This window comes from Solanum tuberosum, unplaced genomic scaffold, assembly GCF_000226075.1.
Source record: "Solanum tuberosum cultivar DM 1-3 516 R44 unplaced genomic scaffold, SolTub_3.0 scf00002, whole genome shotgun sequence".
Classification (NCBI taxonomy): Eukaryota; Viridiplantae; Streptophyta; class Magnoliopsida; order Solanales; family Solanaceae; genus Solanum; species Solanum tuberosum.
The window spans coordinates 6,216,106-6,230,155 of record NW_006238928.1 but is presented as its reverse complement, the minus strand read 5'-3'; positions in this window follow the sequence as shown (position 1 = coordinate 6,230,155).

Here is a 14,050-nt window from a genome sequence, read left to right as displayed (position 1 = left end):
TAGGAAAAGAAATAAGGACCCATTTAAAAGTTTCCACTAAACCCGTCTAAGCTCGTCCTTTTAGACAGTGCTTCACTATTTTGGGAATAACTTTTTACTCCGAGATCGGCAAATGGCAAACTCTGTGGCGTTGGAAAAAGGACTCAGATACCTTTAATTTGATAGGTAATATTCCACCTAATTCGTTTTGAGCTAAAAGATATCATCATTTGAAGTTGACCCTAAAAGTCGTAACTTTAAAAATCTGCCTCTTGCCCGTCTGTTCTAGTGGGATTACTCAAAGGCTGGTCAACTGGCAGTCCACTAGGCTAACTTGCTAGCCTAGGCCCTTGCTTGCACCCTAGGATGCTACTTAGCTCCATTTAAGTTCTAAAACAGTATAAACATCAACCTAAGCTCCCACTAACCCAAACGTCAAGGCTCAAGTTCATTCTATCATTTTCCTAGTCGTTACATTATCCCCCACTTAGGAACATTCGTACTCGAATGACACTTTAAACACATTAAGGGAAAAACAACTCAAGACTAGCAGCCCAACAATCGTAATATGTCAAAATAAATGCATAAACATAGGAGGAAACATCAATTCCAAATCAAGAGGCTCGAACAAACTTCATACCAATCAAGCAAGTAGGAACTACATCCACAAACTTATTGTGCATCAAAACTTCCCCTTTCTCATTTTTTTTTATTGGAGAAACTTCCTTCTCCAATCACATCATGCTCACTACAAAACATTAGCTCATTATGCAATTACTCGCAAAAGCACAATTAGGCAAATTTTTCACTAAAGGCATATTTAGGCATGTTCAACATTTATCCTCATGAAGCATATAGACAACTCAACTAAATGCACATCAACATGAGGAACACATTTATGAAAACTTATTTTATCAGTTAACAAGAATTCAAATAGAACATGCATAACATAAGGAGACCATGGAAACTCATTTTCACACAAGACTCCAAAACATAAAACAAGCTACTAGGAACTCTTGGTCTCAAGCTTGAGTAAGAATAGAAGGAACGAGATAATGATATCAACACTCTCAACAACCTTGATATTCAACATACCATCCCCCACTTAAGAGAAAACCCAACTAAGGCAAACATGAAAAACAACAACATATAAACCTCATCAAGATATTAATGACCAAAAGGAACTAAAACTTACTGGCGCCTTTATTCGGATTAGCTTCTTTGTCCTTGCTAGCTTGGAGAGCATATAAACGACCATAATTTGGAGGGATAGGAACCGTTCCATCTTTAGAAGCTTACTTGGCTTCCCTTCCTCTAGCCGTAAGAGTAGGACAATCTTTCACCTTGTGATCATTCTTCCCACAACCATAACACCCATTAGTACCGGCTAGGCACTTCCTATAGTGCCTCTTGCCACAAGAGATGCAAGTAGGTTTAGAAAATTGAGATCCACCATTTTTTTCTTGGTTAACCTTAGGAGCACTTGAAGAGTCTTGGTCTTGACTCCTCTACATGAACCTAGGTTGACCTTGCTCATCCGATCTACCCCTCTTCACACCCCTATTCATCCTCTTAAATTTAGACTCCTCAATGGACTTCTTTACTAGTATCTTATGTTATGATTTTGCCAAGGGTTTGTATGAGACCCCTTCAGGGTCAAGTACGCCATGTTACGTTAAGGGGATACCCCTGTGTCGTGACAAACTTGGTATTAGAGCACAAGGTTTAGAATGGTTCTAGGATTGTCTCAAACAGTATCTAGTTGGGTCTTGTTCATAAATGTGAAGAGTGCCACAATTATGAATAGGAGGCTATTGGTTGTTTAGGATATCTCATTTCTTCATTCTCTAAAAGTCGTGCTATAGAATTTAGATGTAGTAGGGCTTTCTCCTAACCTTTACCCTATGGTCTTTCTCTGAACTCTTGAATAGCGGTTTAACTCAAATGCATTTGTTTCAATCTTGATTGATGTGTGTTGCGCCTGTTTTGAAATCATAATTGTGTGCTAGTTTGCCAAATTTAGTTTAGAAATCGTGCCTAAATTTCTTAATATGTTGATTTCCCAAATTTTTGTGCTTTAAAGTTGATAGTAAATCATTGGATTGCATTAAAATGTTGTTGGGTCTAGTCGAGTCAAGTCAGAGTAACCCCAATTGTGCTAAAGAATATACATTGCCGAATGATGGAGCATTTGACGTCATTCTTAAGGGCAAAAGTCATTCAATGGCCAATTTTGGAAAAACTTGGGGGAAGTCTGAGTACCCCGATGGCATTGGTCGAAAGGGTCTAAGCTTAATTGAATAAGTGTGTTATTTGATTTTATTTTCGGGGGCTGCAGGCTTGATTTCTGGAAAAGGGGTTGACATTTGGCACGTTGGGCAATTCGGCGAGCTAGGTCGAGCTCGCCGAACCACTCGGTGGTTCGCCAACATCCCCCTTGATCACCCTTAATTTCGTGGTTTGGCTAGAATAGAGTCTGTAACTTTCGGCTAGAAGCCTGAGATCATCAAGTTCACTCAGCGACTCACCAAAAGTCTCCTTTGATCACCTTTTTTGCACCATTAACCCTAAAAATAAATTGTAACTTTCGGCGGGCTAGTGTGAGCTCGCCGAGTGGTGTCGGTGATTCTACGGAAGGCCCTGCATATTGCCTACCTGTCTTTTTTCTGGGAAATTTTTGAGCAACGTCTTTCAGCATGCCCGATTTGGCTCGCTGATTGGTTTGGCGAGCATTTCTGCAACTTAAAATTCTTCAATTTTTCTTGAATTGTTTCTAACTATTTCCGATGTGTTTTGCAGTTATGGCTAGGACCAACTGGGACGAGAGTGGTATGTCGCCCCGCAAAAGAGCACGGGGCATCGTTATTAATGAGGGAGCAACTAGTCCTTCTAAAAAAGGAAAGAAGGCACCTCTTAAAGAAGGCAAAGGCAAGGGAAAAACACCCGTAGCTGAGACACTGTAGCATAACTCTAGCAGTGATGGGGAGACTTTTGACTCTCAGGCTGCATTATTTGAGACGATGACCAACCGCTTCTATCCCGATGAGCTGAGATTTGGGCCAAAGGTCATCAAGGTTAGTCTAGGATCCCTGATGTTACCCCATCTACGGATGATACAGTGCCAACTCTGGCACAGACGGTGGTTCCATGCATCATGCCACTTTTTAGAATTATCATGTACATTAGTATAAGAGACATAAAATACAAGTACAATCATCATACAAGTCATAATCATCACATTAGAACATAATCAACATATAAGACAATTCATTACCTTGAACTTCCACCTCAAGTAACCCCAAGCCATATCATGTGCAACGTATGGATAGTGTCCCATACCACCATCCACACTAAGTACCACATCAAGGCCACCAAAAGTGAACTTACCATTCATCCTTTCCATCTTTACACATACTCATACTTAAGAGACATAAACATTTCATAAGTCATGACAAGGGAAAATAACTCATAATACAACCCAAGTATAACATGCATTATCACATTAGACATTTAAGTCAACATTCTTCATTAGCTTCATTTAGAGCACTTTCATAGAATAGTCATTAAGACATTAGAGAACTCACTATGACCCTCTCAAACCCTACTCGTGCAATGCATGGATGACATCACATACTACCACCCACACTTCATAGAACTTCTCAAGAAACCATAATACACATCTCACATGAAGTGAATAAGCATTAACCGATATAGACCATGAGAGAAAACCATGAAATCCGGTGTCATATAACCCCACACCGTAAAAAGGTATCCAACTTGCTTAAGGTAGAACTATGTACATTTATCTTAGGTGGATCCACTAGCTAGATCTATGTGGCACATAGTTTATGAGATAAGAAAGATGATCATTGAAACCCGGCCTAAACATCGGGAGAGGCTCCATCTAACCAAATCCACTCGGCGCTTAGCCTTCATTCCCATTGGCCTACCGACCCAAAGTACATTCATTAACACATGAAAGAGCGCCATAAGCCTACTGATTCAAGGTATATTTATTTACATATGAAAGGGCGTCATAAGCCTACCGGTTTAAGGTACATTAGGAAAGCTAATTGAATCCACATGAAAGGGCGCCATGAGCATACCAATTCAAGGTTCATCATTAACATTCATGGAAGGGCTCCATAAGCCTACCGATCCCAAAGTTCATTAACATCATTAATGGAATGGTGCCATTAGCCTACCGATTCCAAGGTTCATTATTATCATGAGTGGAGGGGTGCTACTAGCCTACCGATTCGAGGATTCAACAACCAATAATATAATTATTTAAACAAGAAAAGGATGCACAAGATCTACCAATTCTAGATTTGCATTACATTGGAGAATCCTTCATATTTTATCATCAACATTCATAAGTGTCAAATTGAGAAAAATCCTTTCAATAATAACACATTTACGTTCATAACATGATCACATTAGCTCCATTGAATGTCCATTCATAAAATGTCATGTAACACTTAAATTTCTCATACTATGCTTTCAAGGCCATGTTCACAATGTACAAAATCAGTAAACACCACCACCTTTCAAGTGGTTCATCATCAAGAACAATTCTACTAATAATATGAGATTAAGTCAACTTACCATCCTCCAAAGCCATAACAACCATTACTCAATTCCCAACAATTCTATCACCACAAGGTGATTCACCCATAATTTGCCCATAAGGCCACAATCCTCAATTCATCCATATACCAACAATTCATCATAAATAGATATACAAAACCATATAAATCAACAATACAATCCGATCTAAACACAATTTCATCAACATTAAATCATAGGCATTAAACCCACTTCATAAGCAAATTCTAGGCTTTTAATGAAAACATGGGTTCTTGAAGAAGTTTCATATAAAATCATCTTAAAATCATATATAGAACTTCAATTCACCAATATAATGACTTTGAAAACATTTTACCCATGAACCCATACCTAGAATAGAAAATAGAAGTTTTGTTCTTTGAAGACTTTTGAAACCCTTTTTAATGGACTCCTTGAAGGAAAGATAGTCAAGGATCAAGGGTCACCATACCTTTGTTAAGATTCCACAATAAAATTGATGAACAAACCACCTTCAAACCAAGCCCTAGCTCCGAGTCCTTGACCTTCTTAAATGGAGGATTGTAGAGAGAGAAATATTTGAGAGCAGGTGGGTTTCTTTTTAATTCTAATGGGAGTGACTTAAAAGGAAGAATTTTGGTCAAAAAGGGTTTTATAATTGCTAGGAAAGGTAAAGAATAATAGGGACTCAACTTAAGAAAAGAATTAAGGACCCACAGAGTTAAACTTAAAGTTTTCACTAAACGCTCGTCCTTTTAGACAGTTCTTCACTATTTTGGGCATAACTTTTTACTTCGAGATCGGAAAAGGGCAAACTCGGTGGCGTTGGAAAGAAGACTCAGATACCTTTAATTGGATAGGTAATATTCCACTTAATGCGTTTTGAGCTAAAAGATATCATCATTTGAAGTTGACCCTAAAAGTCGTAACTTTAAAAATCTGCCCCTTGCCCGTCTGTTCCAGTGGGATTACTCAAAGGCTGGTCAACTGGGCAGTCCACTAGGCGAACTTGCTAGCCTAGGCCCTTTCTTGCACCGTAGGATGCTACTTAGCTCCATTTAAGTTCTAAAACAGCATAAACATCAACCTAAGCTCCCACTAACCCAAACGTCAAGGCTCAAGTTCATTCTATCATTTTCCGTGTCGTTACACCACCTCAATTAGAGAAATCTCTTGACATTCGCCAAAGTATAACTTCAACCGTTGCCTATTCACTTTGAATGCAGGTCCCTCTTTACCTTTGCCTTCAATGGCATCATTTGTGAACAACCGTGTTACTCTAAAAGAACCCTACCATTTGTATTTGAGCTTTCCCGGAAAGAGTCTTAGATGAGAGTTATATAGTAATACCCAATCTCCAACTCTGAACTCCCTCTTAAGGATTCTAGAATCATGCCACTTCTTCATATCTTCCTTGTAATGAGCTGAACTTTCATAAGCCCTGTACCTGAATTATTCCAACTCATTTAACTAATAATCTACTCTCTCTTTTGAAGTCTTTGCCCAGTCGAGATTTAGAGCTTTCATTGCCCATAATGCTTTATGTTCCAATTGAACCAGTAGGTGACAAGATTTTCCGAAGACTAGCTGATACGAAGACATACCAATTGGTGTTTTTTATGTGGTGCACTACGCCCATAGAGCGTCATCAAGCTTTCGAAACCAATCAGCCTTATTTGCATTCACTATCTTGGCAAGGATACTCTTGATCTCCCGATTTGACACTTTAACTTGACCACTCGTTTAGGGATGATAGGGAGTTGCAACTTTGTGTGTCACTCCTTACTTGCTCAATGCAGATGCAACGAACTTGTTACAAAAATGGGATCCCCCATCACTAATAATAGCCCGAGGACTACCAAAGCTAGCAAAGACGTAGCGTTTTAGGAATTGAATAACACTTCTCCCTTCATTGTTCGGTAGGGCAACAACCTCAACCCATTTAGAAACATAATCTACTACCACCAAAATGTATTTATTACCGAATGAACTCACAAATGGGCCCATGAAATATATACCCCAAACATCAAACAACTCAACTTCTAAAATGGGCGTGACATGCAATTCGTGTCTTTTAGACACACCACCTTGTTTTTTATATTGAATGCATTTCTTAACAAACTCATGGGCATCTTTGTAAAGGTTTGGCCCGTAGTACCCGCTTTGGAGAACTTTAGTTGTTGTACGTACACCACCATGATGACACCCAACCGATGAAGTGTGGCAAGCATGAAGAATTTCGATGGCTTCTTCCTCCGAAACACATCTCAGAATAATATGGTCTGCACATTCCCTGAAGAAATATGGTTCGTCCCAAAAGTATTTCTTAACATCGAAAAAGAACATCTTTTGTTGGTAGCAGTTCAGTTCGTCCGGCATTACTCCACACACCACGTATTTGGCAAAATCAGCATACCAAGGGAATTGATGGAGAGTTAACGTGAATACCTGTTCATCAGGAAAGGCGTCAGTTATGTCTACCTCTAGCTTGTCATTTTCCTTGCCTTCCAATATTGACAGGTGGTCAGCCACATGATTTTCACAACCTATCTTATCCTTGACTTTGAAGTCAAATACTTGCAAAAGTAGTACCCACCATATCAACCTTGGCTTGGCATCTTTCTTTGCCATCAGATAACGTAGTGCAACGTGATCAGCATGAAAAATCACTTTAGTGCCTAGCAGGTATGCCCGAAACTTCTCAAATGCATATACTAGCGCAAGTAATTTTTGCCCTATAACTGTAAAGTTACGCTGAGCAACGTTTAGAGTTTTGCTTGCGTAGTAAATGGGGTGAAATAGTTTGCTGCATTTTTTCCCAACACGACACCTAATGCCGTGCCCCTTGCATCACACATCACTTTGAAAGGTTCTAACCAATCAGGGCTAATGATAACCGAAGTGGAGATCAATTTCTGTTTCAAGCACTTGACGGCCACCATGCAAGCATCATCAAAGTATAATTTCACCTCCTTCTCCAAGAGTTTGCATAGAGGATGTGCAATTTTTGAGAAGTCTTTGATGAACCTCCGGTAAAAACTGGCATGCCCCAAGAAACTATAGATACCCTTCACCAAAATTGGTGGTGGTAACTTTTCAATCACTTCAATCTTTGCTTTATCAACCTCCATCCTTTTTTGAAGCACTTTGTGATAAAGAATGATACCTTCCCTAACCATGAAGTGGCATTTTCCCAATTGAGGACCAAATTGGTCTCCACACATCTTAGGAGAACTTGTCCCAAGTGTTTCAAACATGTGTCAAAAGTGTCACCCACAACTGAGAAGTCATCCATGAAGACTTCAATTGAATCCTCCACCATATCAGCGAAAATAGATAGCATGAAACGTTGAAATGTTGCCAGAGCATTACATAACCCAAACGACATCCGTTTGAAGGCAAAAGTTCCATATGGGCAAGTGAAGGTGGTTTTATCTCGGTCTTTCGGAGCGATAAAGATCTGGCTATAATCGGAGTACCCATCCAAAAACCAATACCAACCTCTCTCTGAAAGTCGATCAAGCATTTGATCCATGAGAGGCATGGGAAAGTGATCCTTTTCGGTCGATGAGTGTAACTTACGGTAATCCATGCATACTCACCATTCAGTCACCGGTATCATAGACAGAAGCTCCCCCTTTTCATTTGGGACTAATGTGATGCCTCCATTTTTTGGTACACCTTGCACTGGGCTTACCCATTTGCTATCCGCAATCGGATAGATCACACCTGCATCCAACCACTTTATTATCTCTTTTTTTACTACCTCTTGCATAGGTGAGTTCAATTTTCGCTGATGTTCGACACGTTGTTTGCAATCACTATCAAGCTGAATTTTTTGAGTTCAAATGCCATAGGGAATACCTACTACGTAGCGACCCTTTCGGAAGGATACTACCACTCAATAAAGAATCTACTTTAATACTTGCGACATTTAACAGAGATTAAAGTAGGGAGTATTGATTAAAATCTAGTAGGGGGATTAGGTCCAAAAAAGTAAATAAAATAGTTATGGATGTGCATCCAGCCCATTTAGACATTCATTTGAGTTAAATTAAAACTACGTAGAATTTCAACTTATGGTGGAAAAACCCTTACAAGATAATCTAAGCAATTAACTTACGAGATTTTTATGCATATATTATCCTCACACTTCAAAATGATATAAAAAGGATATTACCAACTTCTGAGTACCAAAATTAGCCGGCTCATGCTTCACCCAAATATTCAAAACAAATAGTAAATTCAGTATATTACAAGACTTGGGTTTACAAACCCCGAAAGAACAAAACATATAGCAATACTTATTACAACCCATGGTGACATGATCGAATGAGCCCTCAAAATTTTATGTAAATATACAACACATAGGTCATGTACAAATCCCAAGGTTTAGTAAAAATATAGATGCCTATATGCGAATGTGATCTTCCTGAAGGCTCTCAAAATCCCCATCTCCAATGGCCAGTTTCATGCATCCTCTCGAACATTCCCTACGATAGAAACAACTATCGCTAAGCATATAGCTTAGTAGTGTAAAAACTATAGGTTCGGAACCCTCAGATTCACCAAGCTACCTTTCTCAAGTTATGGGCAGCACAATTGAACATAATAAATAAATCAAGCAAACAATATATAAAGAGTGTCAAGTTCGATATTTAAAGTCCAAATGTCAAGAACGCTCATAGCATCATTTTCCAACAGATTCAACAACAAGGCTCGCCCAATATATACATCATGTCGTAACACCAAGCACAAACCGGTATCAAGAAGGGCTGACGCCCTATATAAAGAAGGGTGAATCCCAATAATCAAGAGAACCAAGAACCATATTAAAAATGGCTTTCTAGTTCATACTTAAAATGGACAACGTCCATCCTTAAGACAGACTAAAAACCTAGAGTTAAGATGCCAAATAATCCGAATCAAGAAGCATGCCAATAATGATAAGGTCACAGCCACAAGAAGGACAACGTCCCAAGAAGAGTGCCAAGTGATCAAAAAATTTGTACAAGTGGGCAAGTTACACAAGTGTCTTTAATGTTTTAAAGGACAACAACACGACAATGCAAAATTACAAGAGGTAACAAAGGTACCAAGATAAACTTTTAGATATACCAGTAGGTAAAAATATTACATGTACAAGTTTATACCCAAACCTCAGTGTTTAGCTTAGAAACAGTCAAACATAACTTCAAGAGCTCAAACCGTTGACCAACCAACGTATCAAGGTCCTCAACTTGTGCAAGAGTATATATAACCTTAAAAATAAAATTAAATAACTTCTTCAATTCCTAGAAGCTTAATAATGTTGATGTAAAATAGGATTATTCTCACTAGTAAGCTTCGCCTATACAAATACGACTATGCTCCCAAAACAGTGATTCTGGCCAGTCTAGTACACCATGTCGCAACTTAGATTTGAAAATGAAAAAGGCAAAAGTGGACTTTATATCCTTCATTAAAGATGTAGGTACATCTCTTAAGGTAGTAGATAGCCAAGAATCATCGCAAAATATATTCTGTACAAAAAGATATATTCAAAACACTAACAGTTGTTCGTACAGGATTTGAAATTCTGAAATCTGGACAGAACTTGTCCTATGTTTCGTCCATATTTCGAATCGATAACAGCTAAATTAGAGTTGTACATAAACATAAGAATTTTAGGTATACGAATTAGACTTCCAAATCATACTTGTTCACTGAAAAATAAGTTCTACAGAACGAGATATTCAAAAGGTACTAAACACTAATTAGCTAAAAAAAATAGATTTCAACTACTCACCAAAGAGAAGGGTGTGTCTCAAATTCCAACCAAAAGGACCAAGGTTTTCTTGAAATTTTGAGAGTAATATGGTTAGAGGAAGTCTACAGGTTTCTTAGAGTTAAAGAACATGAATTCTTGTGGAGGTGGTGTGAAAATATATCTTATAAAAGTGATATTTATAACTTACTAGATATAGCCAAAAGTCAAAGGTTGGCTGCCCAAAAGTAAAAGGTTTGCTGCCCAAAAGTATACATATATACCAATATGTGTATACCTCACCTCCCTTTCAAGTTATAGATAATTCCAACTAGAATGTTATGTAAATACCCCAAAATAATCCCTTAAATGACTGTATCAATTTATGTTAAGCAAGTTTCCAAATATGACAAAATTTCAAGTTCCCAAAACGAGAATAAAACATATTGTTCTTATTAAGCAACGGTAAATCGACATGTGACTCTTGGTTAGTATTTCGGGGAGTTACAACTCTCTCCCCTTAAAAGAAATTTCATCTTGAAATTTACCTTAAACTAGTCCCGAAACAAGTGCGGATATTAGGTCCTCATGTCTTCTTCTCTCTCCTAGGTAGCTTCTTTTCCAGAATGGTTCCTCCAAAGTACCTTTACTAAGGTGATCTCTTGTTCCTAAGTTGCTTTACTTCTCGAGCTTTAATTAGGATAGGGTTTTCATTATACGTCAAGTCAGGATTAACCTCAATAGATTCAACTGGAAGGACATGAGATGGATCAGAACGATATCTTCTGAGCATAGAAACATGGAAGGCATTGTAGATCATGTCTAACTCCGGTGGCAAAGCTAATTATATGCAACTGGTCCAACCCTTTCAAGTATCTCATAAAGTCTAATAAATCGGGGACTAAGTTTTCCTATTTGACCAAATCTCATAATCTTTTTCCATGGAGACACCTTTAAGAATACTTTATCTCCAACTTGATATTCAATGTCACGCCTTTTAAGATCAGTGTACGAGTTTTCTCTATTCGAAGAAATCTTTAGACGATCCTTGATAATTTTTACCTTGTCCTCTGTTTGTTGCACAATTTCAGGACCAATAAGCTTTCTTTCACCAACTTCACTCCAACAAAGAGGGGTCCGACATTTTCTTCGGTATAAGGCTTCATAGGGAGGCATTCCAATACTCGATTGGTAGCTATTATTATAAGAAAATTCTATTAAAACCAAATGTTTGTCCCAACTACCCTCAAACTCCATAATGCAAGCTCGAAGCATATCCTCCAAAATTTGTATCACTCTTTCCGACTGGCCGTCTGTCTAAGGATGGAACGAAGTGCTAAATTTCAACTTAGTACCCAAAACTTCAGGCAAGCTTCAACAAAATCTAGATGTAAACCTTGGGTCTTGATCATATACAATAGACACAGGGATCCCATGTAATCGTACAATCGCATTAATGTACAATTCGGCTAAACACTCAAGTGAGTAATCCATCGTAATTGCTAAGAAGTGAGCACTCTTGGTTAGCCTGTCCACAATCACCCATATTGCATCATGATTCTTTGAGTCCGAGGAAGTCCACAAACAAAGTCCATAGTTATTCTCTCCCATTTTGCATTCCGGCATCGACAAGGGTTGTAGTAAACCAACTGGGACCTGATGCTCTGCCTTTACTTATTGAGAAACCAAACATTTGGAAATGAACTCCGCAATGTCTCTCTTCATACCATTCCACCAATAATGTTCTTTGATTGTGTGGTACAACTTTGTATGCCCAGGATGCATTGCATATGGTGCAGTGTGTGCTTCATTTAATATTTCTCTCCTCAATTTGTCATAATTAGGGACACATAACCTGATTTGATAAAATAAGCCACCATCCTCAGTTAATGTATAATCAAGCTTTTACCCATTTTGCACTTCTCTGGTCAATTTTACAAGTTTCCCCTCTAACTTTTGTGCTTCTTTCACCTGTTCAAGTAATATTGGCTTTACTTGCAAATTTGCAATAACTGAACCATTTGAATCAAGTGTGAAACAAACATTCATGGCTCTTAACTCAAGTAGCAAGGGCAAAGGCCTCGAAGAAATGCTTGCGAAGGATTTTTGACTTAAAGCATCTGCAACCACATCAGCTTTACCTGGATGATAATCAATCATGCACTCATAATCCTTTATGAGTGCAAGCCATCTATGTTGTCTTAGGTTTCACTCCTTCTGAGTACCCAAGTACTTTAAGCTCTTGTGATCAGTGAATATATGACATTTCTCTCCATACAAATAATGCCGCCATATTTTTAAATCAAACACTATAGCAGCAAGTTCAAGATCATGAGTAGGATAATTCAATTCATGCAATTTTAAATTTTCCGAGAGGCATAAGAAATTACCTTCCTTCTTGCATCAAAATGCATCCTAGACCATTGTGAGAAGCATCTGTATACTACATATTATTTCCCTTCAATTGGTAGAGTAAGTATAGGCGCTTAAGTCAACAAGGATTTGAGAGTTTCAAATCTCTCTTGGCATTTGCCATCCCAAATAAACTTTACTTCCTTCTGCAAGAGCTTAGTCAAAGGGGAGGCAATAATGGAAACGCCTTTCACAAATCTTAGGTAGTATCTTGCTAAGCCCAAGAAACTTCTTACCTCAGTTTTGGAGGTCTCCATTCAACAACTACTTGTATCTTACTAGGATCCACCTTCACGCCTTCGGTTGATATAACATGTCCTAGAAAAGCCACTTCATCAAGCAAAAATTCACACTTGGAAAGTTTAGCATAAATTTCTTTCTCCTTCAAAAATTTTAAAGCAATCCGAAGGTGTTTTCATGGTCTTCACTACTTCTAGAAAATATTAAAATATCATCTATAAAGACAACAACAAACTGATCAAGATAAGGCTTGAATACTCGATTCATTAGATCCGTGAATACCGTATGAGCATTTGTCAATACGAATGGCATCACCAAAAATTCACAATGACCATACCGAGTTCTAAAAGTAGTTTTAGGAATATCTTTCTCTCTAGCACGCAGTTGGTGATATCCATACCTTCAATCAATCTTTGAGAATATTTTAGAACCCTTCAGTTGGTGAAACAAATCATCGATCCTTGGCAGTGGATATATATTCTTGATTGTTATTCGGTTCAATTGTCTATAGTCAATACAAATCCTAAAAGTGCCATCTTTCTTCTTTACGAATAAAACAGGGGCTCCCCAAGGAGAAACACTACGTCGAATAAAACTTTTCTCAAGAAGTTCTTGCAACTGAGATTTTAATTCTCTTAATTTTGCTGGAGCCATTCTATAAGGAGTGATAAAAATAGGGGTAGATCCAGGAATAAGATCGATTGGAAATTCAACCTCTCTTTCCGAGGGCAACCCAGGAAGATTTTATGGGAAGACTTATGGGAAATGACATACAACATGTTTGTCCTTGATACCAGGACTCTCCAACTGTGTACCAACTATGTGAGCAAGGTATGCCCCACAACCTTGACGCATCAACTTTCTTGCCAAGGCCGCAGAAATAATACTAGATGTCAATGATCTTTCACCTTGTACAATGATGTGTGAAAATGTAGGATGTTTAAAAGTCACATGCTTAGACCTACAATCTACCACTGCATGATATTTATAAAGCCAATCCATCCTGCTAAGAACATCAAAATCCTTGCAGGGCATTTCAATCAAATCAGCAGGAAAGACTAGGTTTTGAATCACAAAGGGACAATC